Below are 24031 nucleotides of genomic sequence, written 5' to 3' on the forward strand. Positions count from 1 at the left end.
AAGGTGCGAGAGCATACAGAGAGAATGAGAGAACTCTGTGGCATCTGCCCACTACATCCTGGCAGCAATGACAAGCACCAGCGAGGTGCAGGCATCAGAAACATGTTCAGGGAGTGTGAGGCTGGACCATCACTGTGGTCTGGAGGCTGCACAAAGCACAGGGAAGAGGCCCTGGACTGAGACATCTGCCTTTATCTTGTGCAGAAAGATTTCACATCCGAGTGACAAGAACACTGCTCATCAGAACAAGGAGCCACAGGCAGGGAGAAATTCTTTGCAGCTTATTGACAATTGTGAACAATATGTACAAGTGATTAACACCCATGCCCAAGCTTTGCAACAAATTCTTAACTTTCCTAACCCTGCCGCTATGTCTTGGTGCTCCCCGGACATCCACAGTGAAGGTGGAGGCAGCCTGCTGATTGCAATGCCCTGTCTGTGATGACCTTGGCGGGCGTCCTCTGGAGGGCTGAGACCTGGAGGGCCCTGGCCTGCTTTCGGGGTCCTGCTGTGTGGCAGTGGCACCCTCCTCGGCCTGTGAAGCTGGTGCTGTGGAGGTCACAGGTAGATTGGATTTGGATGGGCTGGTCACTCCTGGAGTCACCTGGGTGGATGGCTCCAGGGTGTTCCCCAACTAATTCTCCTCTCTATTGGCACCTGAGGGTCCCAGGCTGACTTCGTGAGCAGAAGGGGTATCTGGAGTAAGGTCGAGCTGCCCAGCACTCCTCTCGCGTACACACTGTTGGAGGCCAACTATGGCATCAGTGATGGAGTTCAGCCCACGCAGCAGTGCAGGATCGGAGTCCTGGACCAAGATCTACACGGCAGCCGCCATCCTGCCAGTGTTGACCTCAGTCTGTTGACATGCTGGCGCTATCACCTCAGAGTGAAGGTGAACAGACTCCTCCATCGTGCCTTGCAATCTGAGGAGTGCAGCAGACATCCCTTCCTGAAGTTCCTGAGCTTGCCTTTGCAGCTCCAGCGACTGTGATATCACCAAGTCCAGAGTCTCATCATCTGACTTGGATTCAGCAAATTTCTGGCCTCCAGCAGTCCTCTGAGTGCCAGATACCAGAGAAGTCCCCGCAGCCACCTGCTGTGGATCAAACCTCACATTTGTATCCAGGATTAGCATAACATTCATACTTTTCAATGCTTTGCCCAAACTATTAAGATGCCTGCTTAAATGGCTAAAATATTTAAATGTCAGTTTAGCTCAATTAATAGCATTTCTTGATTCTATGTCACGGGACCCAACTGCACTCCAGAATAAGAGCACACTATCTGAGCTGGTACTTCAGTATAGTGATGAGAGAGTGTGGTACTATCAGAGGTATTGTCTTTCAGATACAATGTTAAACTGAGATACTGTCATCTTATTCAGGTTAAGATATAAGATTGGAGGGTGATATTTCAATAATAGTGGGGAGAATCTTCCCCCCGTTGTGGGGGGGGGGTTGTGCAGGGCTGGGTGGGAGTGAGCGTGAACCCGATCGGTGCCCCTGATTGGGTCCGCGCTGCCATTTTACGTGGTGGCCCGCCCAACGTGACGTGTGCCTGGAAGCACTGTGTGCTCTCTGTGTGGGTTGGGGTGGGTGGGGGAGGAGGGGTGGTTCCCTGAGTCGGGGCCTGCGCTTTTTCACGCATGTGCGCGAAAGAGTGCAGAAATCTCCCTGAGGCACAGAAGTGCCTCAGGGAGATTAGTTTAAGATTTAAAAATTTAAATAAAGAAAATAAAATATTATAAGACATGTGCCCTCATGGGACAGTGTCACATGAGCTGGGACATGTCAAGGAACATTAGTAAAAAGATTTATTTAATTTGTAAACCTTTCATGAAATCTCATCCCACCCGTGGATGAGGTTCCATGAAAAATGCGAAGGCCGCCTGGGCTCTTCACCTGCCCACCAACCTTATTAGATGGGCAGCTCAGTTAATAACTTTAATTGACACTTAAATGGCCTTAATAGGCCTTTGACAGTTCGGTGGGTGCACAGCCAACTCAGCTGCACGCCCACCAAACTAAAAATCTAAATGACGCACGGTGACATTGGGACACCCGCCCAGCGTCACCCCATGTCATTTTAATTCTCGGCAGGTGGGCCCTGCCTCGCTCGCCAAGCCGAAAATTCTGGCCAGTGAGTTCCTCTAGCCTCCTGGCTTATCTTACTCACTCAACTATTTTTATTATTTATTTGCTGTGCACAAATGAGCCACTGTGTTTCCCCATAGAATGGATGGAATTTTATGCCCTCTCTCCAGGAGCAGACTGACGGTAGGGGATGGGGGTTAGTGGTGGGTGTGTAAAATCACATGGGATGGCAGGGGGCATTGCTTTTGTTACCTACCGCTGCTGGAACTGGAAAGCTGCTGATCTTCTGATTGGCCGGCAGCTCTTGGAGGCATGACATCCTCCCTCCTGGGGAGCGGAAACATGGCCTTAGGCAACTAATTGCCTGATGACCATAAAATCCTGCCATGGCTTCCAGGACTGGCAGAGGTTGGCTTGCCCTGGTGGACAGCTCACCATGGCTGCATAAAATTCAGCCCAATAGCAATGTCACTGCAAGTCCTGCAGGAGCTCACGGTAAGGGGCCACAAAATGGACCAGATTCAGGTCTTACAGCATGATTTCCATTGTGTCGTTGTAAGAAGCAGTGCCTCTATCTGCCACAAACAAGGCCAGTTGTTTAGAAGTAGATAGGGCTGGGGTAGGGACTTTGAGTTTTCAACTACCTGACCTCAGAAAGACCTGATGGATCATAAGCAACCAGTATGCTGAACATAGTGAATATCTACCAAAGAATAAGCACCAATTAAACAAGTGCACTGCCCCTTTCCTTTCTAGAGTGTAGTGCCTTCATTCTTTATCCTTTACTTACTGCCTTAGCCTCAAGTTAGACAGGGACATAAGAACATTCCTGATTTAGAGAGATCATAAAGTGTTACTCTGTGCAAATGCCACCTGATTTTTCTGACCAAATTCTAAAGATTCTTTGCTTAAGTTATTGGATCTGGTTCAGTCATTTTCCTAACCTATCAGAATGTAGAATCAATTCATATTTGTCAAATAACAATAATTTGTGTTTATATAGTCATTTTAATGTAAAATTGTATGAAAATGTGTTTTCTAAGGGTGGGAAATCCCCCCCCACCACCACCCACCCCACCGCCATCAGCAGGATTCCTGATGGGCGAGGGCGAAAGATATGGTGGAAGCGAAAAATCGGTTTCCCGATGTTGAGATCCCGGTTGGGATCATCCCCTCCCGATGTTCATGGTGGTTTGATGGTGGAACAGGTCTGTTGCTGAAACTCAGTGGGAACCCACTTTGCACCTCATACATGCTCATTAAAAGCACAACAGACCGGAATCGTGCACCCCCTGTCAAATCTTCCACCCCACTCGTGGGAATTTGCACCATTCTGTAACCTGACCGGACATTCGTGGCGTGTACCCAGTGAGGGAGAATTTTAAAGCACTTGCCTGGAGTCGAAGCTGGCTGCGCCACTGGAGCTGGCCACAGGCACAGTGTGTGCGGAAGACACCAAGTCGGGGGTGGTGGTGGGTACATGACATGAAGTTGGGGGTCTAGAAGAGAAGAAGGGGGGACTGAAGAGAGGAAGGTAGGGATCCAGAGGAGAGCAAGAGGGGGATGCCTCGATGGAGTGAGGGGGGAAGGAAGGCATGAAAGGGAAGAGGGAGGGAGGGGAGGTGGGATGGGGCCAGAGTGCTTCAGGGGGAGGGGTCAGTTGCGTTAGCATTAGGATCTGGGGGGACGACTGGGAGTGCTGGTATTATGAGGGGTCAGTGACTGTCAAAAGGTCAGGGTCTGGGTATGGCGGGCATTGTTCTCTTCCCAGCGGGTCACTGAGCGGAGCAAAGATGATGACGTGGATCATGGGAGTGGGGAGGATCAACGTGGGCCTAGGAACATGAACTGGGTGAGCTCAGCTGGGCTAAAGATCAGAGTCATGGGGAGAGCCTTAAGGGTGTTCGAGGGGACAGTGAAAGTGAGATTGGGGGTAGGGGGTGGGAGGGTGGGGGGTGGGGGGGCGGGGGTCAATGGTGATGGTAGGATGTTGGTGGGTGACATGGGCAGGGTGGTGGAGACAGTTTGGAATGAAACATGCACCATCCTGAAACAGAGCCAGCCCAGACCAATGCTCTCGATGTCCAAGAGCAAACCATCGAGGTGGGGGAAGGGTCTGCTCAGGTGGGTGGAGTACAAGATCAGCAAAACTAGAAAACTAAAGGGAAACCCTAATAAACATGTGGAAAATGTACAAATGTACACTCCATCCAGGCCCCCCTCTCCTTTCTCATTATTCCTCACTATTTGATAAAGGCCACACAACAGCAAGTCTGGCCCAGAGGATTCTCACAACAAGATCCCAGCAAGTTGTAGAGCTGCCGTTTGCTCCAGGCAGAGTTAAGGAAGAAGGATGGAGGGTGGGGGATGCCTACAAGGGGCATGCAGGTGAATGGCAGCCAAGTTGCGATTGCAAACCTCCAACCTCCCGGGGGAATGGACCTACCTGACAAGGGCTCAGCCTTTCCATTGTGACAAGATCTATCCATAGTGTCTCGAGGGCAGTGAACGCAAGCTAAATAGTGCGAGCAGGAGGCTTCTTGCTTATGGCAATCACCAGCCTTGTCAAAGAGCAATGTCTCCATGTGCAGCCACATATTAGAGGGGAGGGAGACCCATCCTTTGTTCCTCCTCTGGAAGGGGTGGAGCATGCGTGACCATCAAAGCTACTAGCAGCAAGAATGAATCCAGGCGACTTACACGTCTTTACAGGTAGAAAGGCATAGGGTGGCATGGGGGCATGAGGAGCCAAAGGGTGGGGGTAGAGGGGCATTGGGTGGCATAGGCAGTATGAGGGGCCACGGGAATTGGACAAGGTGTATGAGGTGGCATGGGTTGGCATGGATGGGGATGGGAAGTGTGTGGGGGCGGTGAGGGGAGTGAGAGGTGAGGGCTAGAGGGATATTTTTTGTTTTATTCATTTTTAAAATAAATTCAACAAAGTGCCAGTGCATAAAGGCCAGCCCACCACTGCACCCGACAGCCTTGATATATGTTCCAGGGCAGAGGGCCTGATCTAATCAAACCTAAAATCAACCTTCGAGGCCTCATTTTCCCAGGTCGGGTCCACGGAGCTGGGAAATGCTCCAGTCTCTGCACTCCCTAGCTGGGAATGAAAACCCAGGCCAATGAATTAGTCCAGCCAGCAACAGATGATTTAAAAATATAATCCTCAACTGATTATATTTGAAGATTTAATTAATTAGTATTTACTTCAAAAGGCTTGGTTATATTCTTAAAATAAGACAATTAAAGGTTCTCTAAAACATGTTCTAAAATAACCGATACTACAAATTCTTAAAAGAAGACAACTTCTGTAACGTTATAAGTACATTAAATAGTAAACTAGCTTTCTGTGACCTTGAACCGTCACTTGAAACTGAAAGAAAATATTGAACAAAAACTAATTCCTAACAGCACAAGTCTCAGATTAAAAGTAACAGATGATCTTTAAAAAAATGCACCTTGATTGAATTCTAAGGTAAATTAACATAAAAACTAGTATATTATGTATATAATATAAATATATATCTAGATACATATGAATATATATTGATTGGAATCTTTACATTAATATTAAAGCGCCGAAGACAATTTCAGAAGGATACGCTGTTAACATGAAATGTTTCAGCTAAAGGAACATTAATAAGTGATGGCGCATTGAGGCTGCCAAGATTTTAGCTTATATAGTGAATAATGAACTATTGTCTCCCATAAGGACCAAAGTGTTTTTATTAATTTATGCAATTAAACCCCATTGGAATTACCCTAACAATAGACAGAACTAATCAATGAATTAGAAGTCACATGGCCCGATTTGACATGATATTCACTAAAAAGTATTAAATGAGGCCTTAGAGAGCCCTCTTTTGCCAGCCATGTTCTGACTGAAGAATACCTGATTGAAGAAGATGGAGGTTACGCTTTCAGTGTTTGATCACCCACCAGAAGCCATAAAGTCTGTTGGATTTGATAAATATTCTTTGTGCTTCGGGTTATTAGATGTTTGTTCAGTTTGTAGAGAAGATAATGAACTGATTTTGATTATAGAGGTGCACCCTGTGAATTGAGATTAAGAGGCCTTTATCTGTAAGAATCATGAAACCCATAGCTCCATATTGTAACCCTGTACTAATTCATATTTCTTATTAAATAAAACTTCTTTAAATTTATCATCTGAACAGTTTTGTCTTACCTTAGGGGTCAAAGTCTTGATTGAACTTGAAATGTTAAGATGAATCATTGAATAGATTTGGTTAATTGGGTTCTTTCCAAACTTCTACCTTAAATTCTTACAATTATGCTATAAGCATAACACACTATTGAAGAGGGTTATGGAGAAAAAAAAGCATAATTATTATTAAACAACAAATTGCAGTGTCAAACTGAGAGGATTATCCTCTCATTGAGCTATCCTTAATCTTTAGATTTTGCGTTTAACTGTGGATCAACACTCATAATGTATATGGACAATTCATGTAATAGCATGATATCTGGAGATTGCCACAACTTTTTGGCTTTTTAACCATTTGCATTATGGAATCCATACATTGACCATTGTCTACACCACTTCTGAATCACCTCTGCCTCACTATGGAACATTTTAATCAGCCTTGCAGCAAATTTTGGTGGAAATACGTCACTGGAGAATCAGGCTACACAGTGGTTTAACACATACTGTTCAATGCCAAGTTTTCTGTTACAGGAATACCCAGGCCATTATGTCATGTAATATCTTGAAGTTGGTTAATGAAAAAGATTTTTGAAAATATCTCTGTAAAGTAAATTGACAATTAATAGAACAAAAAGAAAATTAAATTATAATTGCAGAAGCCAGAGTACAAATCTACGATTTTTTTTTATATTAACATGATACAAAGCATAACTAAGCTCTCAGAAGGTGTGCCTAACTTTGAGTTCCATGCTTCAGAAAACTTTATGAAATGCTGAATAATTCCATTACAATGTTTTAAGCATGTGGCATTTTGATACCTGTATTTATTTATTATCCAAATTATATTCTGCAACTTAAGCGTGTGATACATCCAGATAAACCTTTTATAAAATTATGTTTGAGAATTTCTACTCATGTTTTAGAACTTAAAAAAAGTACATTTAAGGATTTTTTGTGGTGATGATGACATCAGATCCCTCACCTCATTTATCAGCTACTGTTGCTCACCAGCGTTGGCACTTCAGAATGTGTTATGCTTCAAGTCGAGTTTGTTTCTATGTGGGCAGGATTTTTAGCTCAGAGGGTGGGTGTGCACCAGATCCGACCGAGCATGAAATGATGTGAAGACATCAGCCGAGCCTGCCGATGTCAGTGCGCTGTCGCACGATAGTTCAGTCAGTGGGTGGGCGCCGGAGCCAGCAGTGCACCCGATGACAATTAAAAGGGCTGTTAAGGCCATTAAGTTACCAATTGTGCTGAATCTCTCACTGCCCGTTCAACCTAACGGAAAGTGAGTAAGTGCCACTTGATAGCATCACTGTGTTGATGATTGAGAATAGGCTGATAGGACAGTAATTCGATTTGTCCTCTTCATGCACTTTTGGAATCTTTCTCTTCTTCTCCATTCTTATGTTATTGTTTAATCTAGCTCATAATCAGAAGCTGAACATTGATGCATTTAGTAAAGTCAAATAATGAAGGCAGAAAATAATGTATTGCAAAGTTAGTGATTATCAGACATGCAGGCAATGTACTGATGCTTAAAAATACTGAAATCTGATAAATCTGTCATTGAACTATTAAACTGGAAACAGGGATTGACTCTGGATTAAAGACATTTATAGAGTATCTTATCACTTCTCTCAAGTTGGCCCATAATGCCTCACATCCAATGAGTGAATTTCCCAAGTGTAGCCACTGCTTTTATATTGTATAAAGGTGGCAACAATTTGTATACTGCAAACAGAATATTAGATTTCTGTAAACTACCTATTTTGGTGCTGTTAATTGAGAAAAGACTATTGACCAGGACATGGCAAATACCTGAAGGAATCTGGTGCCATTCCTTGTGGCGAGTTTGGTGGGACATTAAATTGGGTGGGAGGATGGCAGTTGGGAACCCTGCCACTTTCCTGCCTCCACCCCAATTAAGTCAGCAGTGGAGATGTCCATGGGTGGCCTTCCCGCCCTGCCACCAGTGGGCAATTAATACCCACTTGAGAGCCTCATCCCTCTACCACTCGTATTGACCCAGTGCTGGGCGGGGGGCTCACCATGCAGGGAGCGCCACAAGCAAACATTTGTGGGGTTGTTTCTGGGCTCCCTGGGATGTCCCTTCTTCAAAGGCACCCAGTGTCTGACCGAGGGAGCTGGCAAAATAAAGGGGGTGGGGTGGTGGGGGTGAATGCTAAAAGCCACTTCTTGCCTTGGTTGCCAATCTCTGTCCCTTTTTCCCATGATCTCCTTCCCATCATCACTAACCCTGACCTGGGATCTAGTGGTAATCATAGGCCTCAGGTGGGTGTCATATCTGCAGAAACCACTGTCTCCTCAGGGGTGTTGTCATTCAGTAGAGCTGCTAGCCTCTGTTTGGCTGGCAGCTCTTGACTGGTGGGACAGCTGCATTGGAGGTTCTTGATCCTGAGGGAAGGCCCTCTGCTGGCTGATGAAGTGCCTGAATGAAACAAGGTGTGGCGGGGTTTCCCAAAAAGAGACTATGCGGGGCTTTCGATGGCTTTCCAGCCAGTGTCCAATGCCCCCTGTTGCCTCCACAAGCTTCTGCTCTAAGATGCAGTGAGGGGCTTGACATGGCATTTCATCTTTGCTCTACCCTGGTTTCACCCTTGCCTAGTGCATATGAGTCAACAGTCCAATTTAGTAGAAGGATATTAGAATTAAACTTGTGAAAGCTGAATTTTATCTGAAAAATTGCAAGATTTGGAAGAGCAGGAGAATGATTGTGTGCATTAAGCGTGGATAAGTAACCAGCAACTGCAGTCAAGGGAGATAATAGCATAAGAGTCACATTGCCCAAATCTTGTTGTGAATTCTACAGTTGGCCACTATTGGTTTCTATTGGATATATTTAGAGTAAATTATTTACTATTTTGTTTTCCTGTTAATCCTTTGTTATTCTAATTTCTCCAAAATAAATCATTTTGAGCAGATATGGATTCAAAATGGGCATTTGCAATATAGCAGCACTACAAGATAAATTATACCCTCTTTTAAAAAAGAAACAGTTTTTGACTGCACACTGAGTTTAATTGTGCTTTTTAAAAATTTTTCACTCTACGTTCATTACAAAAGAAATCTAGCAAAATGAAAATTTGATATATATTACAAGATTCCCAGTCAAATTCAAGTTATGCTCATGTTGTAATTTGCCTTTAAGGGATAGCAGCATGCCATCTCTAGTAGGGAAGTGTGTCATGTGATCCAGTCTCAGTTTCACTTTGGCCTGTGTAGACCTTCATTCCCAATTGCTAGGCAAATTTTTATGGCTTGATTTTCTGGTTCAGACACATCTGAATCAAGAAACAATGGGTGGAATCGTCCCAGATATGCAAAATGTGTAGTAGCGAGAGGGTAAAATGACATTTTATCTATTGGCCGCGATGGCAGGTTTTCCCGCTGTATCATCCCAAACCCAGCACGTTATTTATGCATTCCCAGGAAACACACCGCTTAGATGGTAGGTGGACTCTCATTCTCTCGCCCACCATTGCCTCGCTGCTTCATCACGCCGGGTGCCATATTTAGAGTCCAGCCACATGCACACATCTCAGTGCTTCGAGCCTATGACTGCTGCAGGGAAGATGTCCACAAAAGGCAAAAAGACTGAAGCCCCCAGGTTTAGTGACTCATCACTGGAATGCCTTTTGGATGCCGTGGGGGCTGACTGGGATGTCCTGTAACCCCGCCCTGGCTGCAGGATGGGCAGCAGCGTTACCAACCAGGCTCGGGAGGTGGCAGGGGTGGCCAGTGCCAACGCCCTTCAAAAGAGGACAGCCACCCAGTGCTGCAAGAGGATGAATGATCTTCATTCCGCCAGCGTAAGTCACTCTTCTCATCACTCTCAACTCACACACTCACAAATTCATCACATATCCGCAGGGCCCTCACTCACTGCCAATTCAAGGGACATCACCATTCATTCTCTCACACACACTTTCATTGTCCTCATCCTGTCCATGGTACCACTCACCATCCACACAGGCCAGACATACTAATCATCTGGCCTGGCAGGTGTCCTGCTTACACTCTCTCCATCTCTATCCACGCAGGTCAAGCTGTCACACAACAAGAGGGAGAGGCTGCAGACTGGTGGAGGAATCCCTGAAATGAAGATCCTCACGGAATTTGAAAACTGAGCCATCCAGCTGGCCAGTAAAGATTTGGGCCAGTGAGGTCTATGCTGCTCTACCAAGTGAGGGTCCAGCAGTGCAACATCCATCAGACAACCACGTTGTGTGTTATGTGTTCTGTTTCACAGGCCACTGCCATGCACTAATTATCTCCCCTTGCTTCCGCAGGCACATCTGCCAAACAGCTGATGGAGTCCATGACCCAGGGCCTCCAATCAAGCCCCGAAGAAACCTCTGAAGAGGAATATGAAGGCACCCTCCTTGAAGTCCCGTCACAATGCTCACCCACATTCACCATCAGTGCAGACAAACACCTCGGTGGGACCTAGCTTTAGAATAGCCTCAGGATCACAATCTAGTGAGCATATCACACAGTCTGATCCACAGCAGGCAGCAGCAGGGACGTCTCTGGTGTCAGAGGACTCCTAGAGGTCAGACATTTGCTGAGTCCATTTCAAATGACGAGACTCTGGAGTCAGTAATGTCACAGTTGCTGGAGCTGCAAAGGCAAGCTCAGGAACAGCAGGAAGAGATGTCCGCTGCACTCCTCAAATTGCAAGGCGCGATGGAGGAGCCCATCTGTCTTCAGGCTGAGGAGATAATGCCAGCATGCCAACACACCGAGCTCAATACTGGTAGGATGGCGGCCGCCATGGGGACCTTGGTCTAGGATGTCGCTGCTGCACTGCTACGCGGGCTGAACTCCATTGCTGATGCCATAGTTGGCCTCCAACAGTATGTATGTGAGAGCGGTGCCGGGCAGCTCGATCTTACTCCAGCTATGCCTTCACCTTAACAGAGTCAGCCAGGGGCCCTTGGGCACTCATAGGGAAGAGGATCAGCAGGTGCACGCCCTGGGGCCGTCCATCCAGATGACTCCAGGAGTGTCCAGCCCATCTGAATCCCCACTTCCTGTGACCTCAATAGCTCCAGCTCCACTGCCACTGCCGCACAGCAGAACCCTGAGAGCAGGCTGGCGACCTTGAGGTCTCGGCCCTCCAGAGGACGCCCGCCAAAGTCATCACAGACAGGGCATTGCAGTCAGCAGGCTGCCCCCACCTCCACTGTGGATGTCTGGAGAGCATCAAGACGTAGCAGCAGGGTTAGGAAAGTTAAGAAGAATTAGTTGCACAGCCTGAGCACGGGTGTTAATCGCTTGTACATATTGTTCACTATTGTCAATAAGGTCCCAAGAATGTCTCCCTGCCTATGGCTCCTTGTTCTGATGAGCAGTGTTCATGCCACTCAGATATAAAACCTTTCTGCACAAGGAAAAGGCAGCTTTGTCTGTCCAGGGCCTCTTCCCTGTGCTCTGTGCAGCCTTCAGACCAAAGTGATGGTCCAGCCTCACACTCCCTGGACACATTACTAATGCCTGTGCCTCGGCGGTGCTGGTCATTGCTGCCAGAATGTAGTGGGCAGGTGTCACTGAGTTCTGTCACTCTCTTTGTGTGCTCTTAGCATCTTTAAGGTGGGGCTGGCCCCCAACTCATCAGCATGTGACCAGTGACACTGTGCTTCTGAAGGACTCAGGTGCTGAAGGCGGACAAAGGGTCAGATACTTCTAAAGTTTCATGGTTGCATCTCTATGATATGGCCCTGATCATGGAGTGCAAACAAGCTGCCCTTGGCCAGACAGGAGTCAGACATTCTCAGAGGCTATGTGAAGATCTATGGAGTGTCCTCACTGCATGTTGTCATCATCCTCTTATAACCAAGTGACTATTAGGGCCTCCACTACATTCCCATGACAGGAGCATTCTCACAGAGGATATTCCGCTGCCATAAGCCTGACTGGAGTCAAACGCTCACAAATGGAATGGGAGGATCAATGGCATCAGCTCAATGTATATTGTCATCATCCTCCACAAATCTAGCAGCTATGAGGGCCTCCCAAGCAAGCATGCCTCGTCTAGCTAGTGCGAGGGTCTCATCCCCATAATCGTCATCTTCAACGACCTCCTCAGCTTTATCCCCATCAGCGTCCTTCACATTGGAGGAGACCTCCAGCTCCTCCATCTCCTCTTCAGCCAGCTCCTCTCCCTGTTGCCGCACCAGGTTGTAAAGGGCGCAGCAGACAATGATGATACGTGACATCCTGATGGTTTGCTCCACCAAGTTGCGAGCTACAGTATGACCCTCGTTATTACTTCACTCTGCTGCAGACTGAGGCCGCCACACGAGTGTCATCAGTCACGGCCTCTGTGGGTAACCCTTGTCCCCGAGGAGCCAACCCTGCAGCTTCTGTGGGCCCTGGAAGACTCCAAGGATCTGTGGCTGACTGAGCATGTAGGAGTCATGCACATTTCCTGGAAATGCAACCTGCAGGATTTGCTTCTGGTGGTCACACAGCAGCTGCACATTCAGCGAATGGAATGCCTTGCGGTTGACATAGTTGGCTGCACTTTGTGATGGAGATCTGAGTGCCATGTGAGTGCAGTCAATAGCACCCTGCACCTGTGGGAAACTTGAGATCTGAGCAAATCCAATCATTCTTGCATCCTGGCTGTCCTGGTCCTGGGCGAAATGCACAAAGTTTTACCCTTGCAAAGATGGCTTCCATGACCTCATGGAGGTATTTGTGGGTGGAGTCATGTGAGACCCCACAGAGATCACCTGTAGAGCCCTGAAAGAAGCCAATGGCATAGAAATTGAGTGCATCTGTCACTTTCATGGCCACTGGCACTGGATGCCCTCAATGTCCCTGTGGCGTCAAATCCTGCAGTAGTTGGCAGACGTGACTGACCAGTTACCTAGACATGCGTAGTGTTCAGCGACACTGGTTCTCGGTCACCTGCAGGAATGAAAGATGGCACCTGTAGACCCTGGGTCTTGCTAGGCGGCGACCAGCGACTGCTCAGTGTTACTCTTTAGTGACATACGTGGGACCCCCAGCCATCTCTTCATCCAGAGGGTGCTGCTCCTCCCTCTGCGCAGCCAGGAGCCTCAGTCGATCTCTCCTCCATTGTCCTCATGCTCGGTAAGCCATCAGTTGTACAGCTAGTTCACCAGGTTCCATGCTCCTGATATGCTCCTCCTGCAGGATGAAAGAGAGAGACATGTGGGTCAGCATGGGTGCACTGAGAGCTGTCCTGGATAAGTGTGAAGACCCAGTAACACATCCCGGAGAGTGCTGGCCACCACTTGGATGGTGTGCTGCATGGCTGCCCGAAACCCCACCCACCTCTGCCCCACTCCACCTGACTGATTGTCCTTTGCCCACTGGACTGCATGCTGTGCTCCCAGCTCAGGCGCAGGCATTCTCCTAACCCACGTTGCAAGATGGCACTGTTAGCTTGAACCCTGGGGGAGACTGGTCCAAACCAGGCTGCTGACATTGCAAGGGCCTGTGAGCATCTCCAGCAGTGACTACTCCATGGCCAGTTTTAGCAAGGAGATTATGTGTGCAGACTTAAAACTGTTCTGCAGCTCACTGAGGCGCTCATGATTTAGCAGTCTGTGTGGAGCCGGTGTGGGGGAGGGGGGTTGGGGAGGTGGGGTAGTGGAGGGAAGCTCTGGAGTACTCGGTGGTACTTTGATGCCTCTGTGTTGCTTGAGTGGACAGGTAAGCTAGAGGCCCAACTCCAATCATATCAATGGCTGCGCTTGAACTGTCTCAGTTGCAGTGGAATGGTCACTCAATTAACGGGCAGCCAGCATGAATCATGCGCAGCAGCGCTGCCAGGGTGGGGGTGGGAGGTGGGCGAGTGCCGGTTTTGCACATGTGTGCGAGTGCATGCACTGACAGCTCCCTGAAGGCACAGAGCTGCCTCAGGGAGCTGAAGATTTATAACAGTACAAATAAAGATTTAAAAGTATAAGGTAAACATGTCCTCTGGTGTGACTCTGTCACATGAGCAGGGACATGTTATAAATGAGATTGAAACATTTTTATTTTATTTTAAATTCTGTTGGAAACCTCATCCCACCCGTGGATGAGGTTTCATAAAAAATCCAAAGACCGCTTGGCCAATTCATCTGCCCGCCAGCCATAAAGGATGGGTTTTTACAACAATTGACAATGGTTTCATGGTCATCATTAGACTTTTATTGAACTCGAATTCTACCATCTGCCATGGCGGAACCCAACCCAGGTCCCCAGAGCTTTACCCTAGGTCTCTGGATTACTAGTCCAGTGACAATACCTTACGCCATCACCTCCCCTCATCAGGTGGGCACGGCGGGCAGGTCCTGGAGCGGCCATGAAACAGACCGCTGTCCATGATTGAGCCCCGACAACGATTCCATGCTGGCTGGCTCAACGCTGCCAGGGTGGGGGTGGGGGCTGGAGGAGGGCGAGCCATTATTAAGGTCATTATTACTTTAATGGCCTTAATAGGTCTGTTAATTGTCTGGCGCGCTGCTGAATCCCACACGGGACACCTGCCCAATGTCATCGCGCGCCATTTTACACTCGAGTGTGTCGGGCGCACACCAGCACGCCGACCGAAAAATTCTGGCCATAGGGTTCATTTATTTAGACTAGCACATAAGAACATACATACATGGATAGAAAGCTTGAAGACATCAGAACTGTGCTGTGTTCTGCTCACAGGCCAAAGTGAAACTGAGACTGGACCACATGATGCACTTCCCTTAAAGGCATATTACAACAGTCCATAACTTGAAGAAATAGGAAATGCGACATATTCTTTGGATTAAAATGTCTTTGATTTACCCTTTGAATCAATGTTGAGAACTCAAAGAGTTGTGATGACTCTTTGTTGTAACTAAGATTGAACATAATACTGTTGCCATTTCTTTAAGTTTTTAACTCGTGGTGCTCAAACAACTCATGATATAATTAAACCCTGTCAAGATAAACAAATATTACTGTAAAAGGTTTCTGCTGTATGGTTCCTTGAACAACATTTATAATTTTATCAGTTTTTGTAGACGCCTTATTGTGGTCTTACATCATGTTTTCTTCCTGTTCTGATACGAGTCACTAAAGAATGCTATAAATGTATTTAATTAGCATCCAATCTGATTCATTTGCTGAAAAAGGATTGAAAGCTGGTAAATCTGCTGTGTGTCTATTGAACTGATTGAGAGAAAAAAAAACATGTTTAAGTTTTGCATCAGTCTCTGAAAAAGATAAAAGCTTAAAGTCAAGGGGATAACATTTACATAACATGTTCATTACAGAAAGGAAATAGGAGCTTAAACTGTTTCCGACTCATTCTTATCTCTGTGCTTGGGCTACTCGAGGACTCAAATTTTTTTAACTTCTGCACTTGGAATAAATTTTCCTTCGTACTGAGGCACACAGCCTGTATTATCAGTTAGAATAACTGAATTCAATTTCTATTCCCAGAAGGCTTTCTCATAAAAGCTAAAATACGTCACATACTTGTGTAAATGTCTTATTCAGCAGGTAAACAATTGGACATAAGTACTTCATTAAAGATATTGTGATCCAGTGTTTCTCCTTTCCCATTTGCTGGGTTATTAATTGTACTACTTGGGAATGTGATATGACTAACCTCCTGTGTTTTACTGTGGATTAAAGAGTGATGTTGCAAGTTAAATTTGTATAGTTGATTAGGGGAACATTGCCAGGAGTCACCCAATTGGGCTTCAAATAGACATGTTTGCTGTACGATCTAAAGAAAGTACAAATCAATGGCAATATGGAAATTTTCTTACATAATTCCTGTGCTATCTGCTGTTTGTGCAAGTTAAGAATCAGTATGGGATCAATCAAAGTACCGTAGATCAGAAATGACCCTAGTTTATAACCTTAACTAGCAGGAATTTTGACTCTTGTTAAGAAGAACTATTCACTAATATTGATGTACTGACTCAAAGCATACCTAATACTGATCAAAAATAAAAATACCTGGAAAAACCCAGCAGGTCTGACAGCATCTGCAGAGAGGAACACAGTTAACGTTTCGAGTCCGTATGACTCTGTTAAAGAGACATACGGACTCGAAATGTTAGCTCTGTTCCTCTCTGCAGATGCTGTCAGACCTGCTGAGTTTTTCCAGGTATTTTTATTTTTGTTTTGGATTTCCAGCATCCGCAGTTTTTTTGCTTTTATCCTAATACTGATGTCCAGTTCTAGGCGAACTGAATATATGTCCATTCATAGTCAAAGGGCCGGAGTTTTCAAGCCTGGTTAGAGTCAGGTGTTATGACAGGTGAGGGGGGACAATATGGCGAGAAGGCCAAAAATCGGTTTCACGCCGGCATGAAAACACAGCGGGATCAACTGATGGGGTCTGACATGGCAGAACGCCAATCCCATTGGAGGCTGGCTTGAACCTGGTTTGCACACCTCTAATGGGCTGCAAAGTAAAGCCCGACCGGAATCATCCCCCAATGCCAGATTTCACGTTACGCTGGTGAGGAAACTCGCTGGCCAGAACACGTCCGGACAAGTGAGACGTGCAGAAGTCAGGACTTACCATTAGGGCCTTGCTCAGATCACAGACACCTGAGCAGCAGAAGATGCTGGAGCCCTACAGTTACCGGATCCTGGAGGAACACGTGAATCGTAGGCTGGGTGGATTCTCATGGACAAGGCTCTGCCACAAAGCAGCTTACGGAAGGTGGGCAGTCTCTATTGATGTCTGCTTTAGAACATCACTTTCTTGGCTAGGACTGCTATGGGTGATCAGCAAAGGCCAGGAAGGGGAGGTGAGAGGAAGGTCCAGCTGTGAGTGGGAGAGGAAGGCGCACTGGTTGAGCGGGGCGAAGGGGGTTGGAAGAGGAAGGTGTACTTGGGGGAGGTGGTGAGGTTGGGAGGGGGATGGGGGGGTGAAGGTGTTAGGGGAGTGAGGCTGGGAGGTGGGGAATGAAGGTGTCGGGGGATGAGATTGGGGAGAAGGGAGTACGGGGCCAGGATTGTGTAACGGGGAGAATGCGGAAAGTGGGGAGGTAGGCGTAGGGGGGAGGGAGGTGTAAGGGAAGGAGTTGGGAGGGGAGAAGGAGTTGGGAGGGGTGAAGGTGTCTGGCAGGAGGAAGATGTCCGGTGGGAGGAGGGAGTAAGAGTGGAGGAGGGAGTAAGTTGGGGGGAAGTCCAGGTGAACGTGCAAAGGGGTGAGGATCTGTGGAGTCAATGACTGTCTCCTGGGGCGAACTGATGGTGGGCGTGGTAGGAGGGAATGGTAGTTATGAGAGGGGGCAGAGGGAGCTGGTAGGGTGGGAGGGTGAGTGTACTTTAGTAGCAGTTGAAGGCATGGTTATGGTGGTTGGTGGGGACTTGGAGGCAGACACGGACACCGGGGGTGGGAAGTAGGAGGTCATGGAGGTCAATGTGGATGATTCTCAGGAAGATAGGGAAATAATTGTAGGGGAAACATTTTATCAACATCTACTAACAGATATATTAAAAGCCTAAAAGTACCACCGCACCTGTTTAAGAACATCCTGGAAAGAAAAGGGTTCTTGGCTGGTAGGTGATGGTGGGGAGGTGGAAGGTGATGCTAGGGTGGTCAACAGTGATTGGGGGGAAAGGACATTGGTGACTCAGGGAGGGGAAATGACAGGGGACTTGAGCAAAAATCTGACTACGACCATCGTTGTTGATAACGAAAGTGAGCGGAGCCTCGTGTTGGACGGGTACAGGTGCTGCATGGGAGTATGATCAGTGGGTGGGCAGAGATACAGGTCAGCTCAGATGGAAGCTGAGAACCCCAGCAGGCAGCATTGAAAATGCTCGGGACAGTGAGATGAATGTGATGGAGGAAGGATCTGAGTTATGGGAGAATGCTTGCATGAAGCTCTGAAAGGCCCCGCCGTATATACAGTTCTCCCTCCAGAATCACTCCTGACCTGGTTGCGTGCAGTCGAACTGCTAGTGGTGAGAGGGTTGGGGGGAAGTAAGAGGGCTTGCAAAGTCTGTCAATGAAGTTGAAAGACACATTACACATTATTCAGTGAAAGGGAATATATTTTCAGATAATAAAACGGAAGAATGTGTTTACCTGTACAACCACTTGTGATCAGAATTTCTTAACCTTTCTAGGCCTACAACTTCTAGGTAAAAGCAAAATACTGCAGATGCTGGAAATCTGAAATAAAAGTAGAAAACACTGGAAAAACTCAGCAGGTCTGACAGCATCTGTGGAGAGAGAAACAGAGGTAAGGTTTGAGTCCGTAAAACTGTTCTTCAGAACAAGTCACCGCAGGCACGGTCCACATCCTAGCTCTGAAGAAGAGTCATATGCACTCAAAATGTTAACTCTATTTCTCTCTCCACAGATGCTGTGAGACCTGTTCAGTTTTTCCAGCATCTTCTGTTTTTACTTCTTCTAGGTGCTGCTCTGACATCTGCAGCAGGGGTGGTGACAGCCTGTGCAATGGTTGGCTCTGTTGTCTCTGCTGACTTCAGCATGCGTCCTCTGGGGAGCGGAGGCCTTGAGGGCCCCATTTTGCTTTGGCTGTCCTCCTGTGGTTCAGCTGCTCCCTCTGTGGTGACAGAAGATGAGGTTAGGGGGTCATAAGCAAAGGGGACTCGGGGGGGGGGAGCGGACAGTCTCTGAGATTCCTGAGTGGATGACTCAGGGGTGTCCAGCTGCCGCTCTTCCTCCCTTCGGTTGCCCGAGGGCCCTGGCCCGACTTCTTGAGGGGATGGAGCACTTGGAGGGATGTCGAGGTTCCCCATTTCCCTCTTGCATTGTCACTGCAGGAACTCACCCATGGCTCCTGCGATGGAGTGCAGGTCTGCACACATCTCCATGTTCTGCTGGACCAGGGTCTCCATGGCGTCTGCCATCCTTCCCCATGGAGACCTCCATATGCGCATATGTGAGCACCACTTCACCAGAGCCAAGCGGATGCATTCTCCAACTCACGTGCTACCATGTTAAGGCTTCAAACAGCTCAACATGATGTTCCCCCACCTTCTGTTGACCAACACGATGAGTTGGAATGCTTATTCCAGAGGCTTGTCATCTGTGTCGGATCTCACAGATGCCTGATCCCCAGCTGTCCTCCGAGTGACGGAGAGCTCGGCTGAACCTGCCTCCTGCTGCTGTGGACATGTGTTCATGCAGTGACCACCAGATTGGGAACCCGAGCCTGCTCTAGATTTAGATCCCACCGAGGTGTGTGTCTCTGCGCTGGTGCAGGGTATGGGTAAGCACTTTGATGGGTCCTCCAGGCTGCTTATTTCCAGCTCTTTAATGGAGGAGGTGTCCTATTGGCTGGAGCTGAGCATGTAGATGGAGCTGAGGGATTGGCTGGCTGAGGGTGTTGGTCACTTGGCAGATCTCCCTGTGAACCAAAGTAGAGATAATTAGTACATGGCAGCAGAGTCAAAAACAGGAGAGAGAGCATTCACAGTTGCGTTGAGAGAGAGGGAAGATGTGATGTAGGATTCTCAGATGTGTGTTTGCTACCGACCTCACCATCACCACAGGCAGGGTCCCCATTCTCACCAGTCAGTGCGATGGCACGCTCCTCAAAGTGAGTGAGGGGCCTAATGTGGGCCACTCCACCCCTGATCTGGGACATCGCCCTGCTGATGTGAGCCAGCTTCTCCTGCATGGAAACAGATGGAGAGAGTGTAAGCAGGACGCATGGCACTGTGTGGAATGTTTGTGTGGTGAGCGGAGCCATGGCCAAGATGAGGATGTGAGCTCCAGAGGATATGAGCCTGATGGAGATGCGAGAGTCTGTGTGAGAATTAGCGGTGTTGTCCCTTGAGGTGTGAGATCCCTGTGGATGTGTGATGGGTTTGTGAGTGTGTGAGTTGAGAGTTATGAGAAGAGTGAGTTATCCTGGCAGAATGGATAAGACCGTTCATCCTCTTCCTGCAACGGATGGCTGACCTCCTCTCAGCTCCTGTCCCACGGACCGCCGCTGCTATTGTCTCCCAAGCTGTATTGGTGACTTTGGTGGACCTCCTGCGGCTAGAGGGGAGGCGGGGGGCTGAAGACATTGCGGTGGTCTTCCACTGTGTCCAGCAGGCACCCCACAGAGGCATCATTAAATTTGGGGGCTGTCGTCTTCTTTGCTTTCGGTGCCATCTGTCGCCTGGAGCAGTCCTGGTCTGGAGACATGGAGTAGGCTGAGCTCTCGTGCACTTTAAATATGGTGCTCAGAGTGAGGAAGTGCTGAGGCTGCTGCAGGGTGGCAAATCTGAGCCCACTCCACAGCTATCCCGCATGTTTCCCGTGAATGCATTATTAATGAGGTAGTACGCAGTGGGATGGGGATGATACGGCGTGAAAACCTATCAAGGTGGCCAGTGGGTAAAACGTCCTTTTTCCTGCCTGCTACAGCACTTTGTGCAAATCTGGGATGATTCCACCCCATAGATCAGAAGAGCAGCAACTTTCAGTATGTTGCACACACACCAAACCCGCTTGTAGAAAGACAAGCTTGGGTGAGGAGACCTGCCTGTCGCTATCATCTACACAACCTGACAGGTTGATGAGAAAAGTTCCTATGATGTAGCGATAATATATTAATGAAAGCAAAGGGCTGAATTATACGCTCCACTGTGGTGTGGGTGAGCAGGCAGGAGGGGAGTGTAAAATTGGGAACGATGCCACAGGCACTGTTCCTGGGACCAAACTCCAGCTGGGCCCATTCCTCAATTTTATGCACAGCGGGGGAGATGTTGGGAGGCCTGCCACCCCATGGGCCAATTAATGACCACTTAAGGGCCGCTTCCTGCCCCATCACAATTTTAATGGTGGGTGGAAACTGGTGCATTGGCTGGAATTTTATGGTCCCTCACAGGTGGGCTTCAAGGTTGGGGGGCTTGTAAACAGCAGAAAATTAACAGCTGCTTAAGTGCCTTATCCTGCCTCCACTTTACCCATGGCAGGGGGGCAGAAAACGGGTGGTCTGGCAGCTTTATCTGCACTGACTGGTGTCAGGCAAGGGTGATGTACCTCCTGTGGGGGTCCCCTGTGCTTTTAGAGACATGGTCCTGAGGTCATACTTCCATATAACACCCCCACCGCTTCCTGGCCCACTCACCACCTCTCTGGAGCCTGCCAACCAAGCCCTGCCGACACCCTGGACTTGCTTTCAGTCCAGCATCGATAACCTCCTCATCTTTGGGTACGAGCTGCAGCAGTTGCCATCCGATTGGCCAGCAGCTCTCGAAGGCAGGACTTCCTCCGCAGATGGGGGTGGAGGTTTCACCCTTAGCCAATTAATGCCCTGCAGCATGTTAGATTGCTGTGGGGCAGCCAGTATTGGCAGGGGATGTGTTCCCTGCTGACTGTTTGGGTGGTGGGGTGAGAAACACCATCGTCTGAAAAATTCTACCCCAGGTGTGAAGTTCAGTAGCTTTCACTGTTTGGGCTGAGGTGGGCAAAGGAGGAGGTACCATCTCTAGAGGTTGCCTGGGCCTATTGAAATCCCATTTCCCCAAGATCTCCCTCTCCCCGTTTCTGCTCCCCCTTTGGTCTGTCCACCCTGGCACCTCACCCTCCTCATGCCCCTTTCCAGGACCTGCCAGCCTGGACCTGGCAAGACCATTCTCCCGGACTTACCTCAGTGTCCAGCTCCAGCAACGATCTCCATTGCGGACTGGAATCAATCCCAGGAATGCAGTCCAATTTGATTGGTTGGCAGCCTTCAGAGGCAGGGCTTCCTCCCCAGGTGAGAGCAGAAGTCCCTACTCGAGCCACTTAACTGCCAACTAACCATTAAATGGATGCAAGGCAAGCCATCAGAGCTGCGGTGGGCTCACTCCCAACATTTATGCTGGGGGTGGATGGCGGGGACCACGGCCATGTATAAAATTCTACTCAAACTTTTAGTCACCAGAATATAAAACAATGGGATGCAGACCACTGGCAATCAAAGGACAGACACCACCAGCAAAGTTGTAAATCTGCTTCCTGGAAATGCTTGAGTTGGTGATAGAGACTGATATTGGTGCATTAACCAGAAATTCCAGGTCCCAGTCTCTGGATTATTACCTGACCCACATTCAAATGGCACAGGGCAAATAAGATTAGAGAGATGAATTCGTGGCTCAAGGGCTAGTGTGGGAGAAGTGATTTCCTGGTTCATGAGGCACTGGCACCAGTACTGCGGGAAGTGGAGGCTGTACCGTTGGGGCAGTCTACACCTGAACCGTGCTGGGACAAGTGTTCTTGTGAACTGCATAACTAGGGAAGTAGAGAGGGTTTTAAACTAAATAGTGGGGGCAAGGGATCAAATGTGGGAAGATATGGTGTATCAAAAAGTACAGACAAGGTAAGAGAGGAAGCTATTAATATGGGAAATGATAAATAGGCTGTGACAGGAAGGGACAGAGAGTACAAGTCTAAGAGTAAATCAACAGATAAGGTTAATGGTTACAAAAATAATCAATGGACAAAATTTAAGGCTCTGTATCTGAATGCACATAGCATTCAAAACCAAACAGATGAACTGAAAGTGCAAATAGAGATAAATAAATATGATCTGGTAGCCATTACAGAGACATGACAGCAGGATGACATAGATTGGGACCTGAATATTGATGGGTATGTGACCTTTAGGAAGAATAGGAAGTTAGGAAAAGGTGGAGGGTGGCTCTGTTAATTAGTGATGACATTAGCACAATAGAGAGGGATGACCTAAGTTCAAGAAACCAGGATATAGAAGCAGTTTGGGTAGAGATGAGGAAAGGCAAGAAATCGCTCATGGGAGCAGTGTACAGGCCCCCCTAACAGTAATCACATGGTAGGATGGGGTATCAAAGAAGAAATAATGGGATCTTGTCAGAAAGATACAGTGATTATCACGGGGGATTTTAATCTATGTATAGACTGGAACAATCTGATGGGCAGAGGTAGTGTAGATAATGAATTCATAGAATTTTTTTGGGATAATTTCTTAGATCAGCACGTTCTGGAGCCAACCAGGGAGCAGGCTATACTAGACATGATGTTGTGCAAAGAGATAGGATTAATTGATAGCCTCATAGTGAAGGCACCCTTACGTAGCAGTGATCATAATATGATTGAATGTTACATTCAGTTTGAGGGTGAGAAGAGTGGGCTCAAGAATGGCATTTTAAACTTAAAAATATGGCACTTGTGGGGACATGAAAGCAGAGCTAGCAAAGGTGAATTGGCAATTTAGGTTAAGGGATAGGTCAATAGAGATGCAGTGGAAGACATTTAAGGGGATATTTCAGAATACACAGAATAAATACATACCAACGAGAAAGAAAAATTCCAATGGGAGGATCCACCATCTGTGGTTAACTAAAAAAGTTAAAGAAAATATCAAGCTTAGAAAGAAAGCATATAACTGTGCAAAGATGGGTAGCAGGCTAGAAGATTGGACAGAATATAAAAAACAGCAAAGAATGACTAAAAGATTAATAAGGAGGGAAAGTTTAGAATACTAGAGAAAGCGAGCTAGAAATATAAGGACAGATAGTAAGAATTTCTATAGATATTTAAAAAACAAAAGAGTTAACAAAGTGAGCATTGATCCTAAAAAAACTGGGGAGTTAATAATAACAGATGAATTGAATAGGTATTTTGCATCGGTCTTCAATTTCGAGCATACGAGTAACATCCCAATAATTGCCGTAAATCAGGAATTGGAAGCGATGGAGGAACTCAAGAAAATTACAATCACCAAGGAAGTGGTACTTACCAAATTATTGGAACTGGGGGTTGACAAGTTCTGGGATCCTAATG

The sequence above is a fragment of the Carcharodon carcharias genome, chromosome 3 (genome assembly GCF_017639515.1).
Source record: "Carcharodon carcharias isolate sCarCar2 chromosome 3, sCarCar2.pri, whole genome shotgun sequence".
Taxonomy (NCBI): Eukaryota; Metazoa; Chordata; class Chondrichthyes; order Lamniformes; family Lamnidae; genus Carcharodon; species Carcharodon carcharias.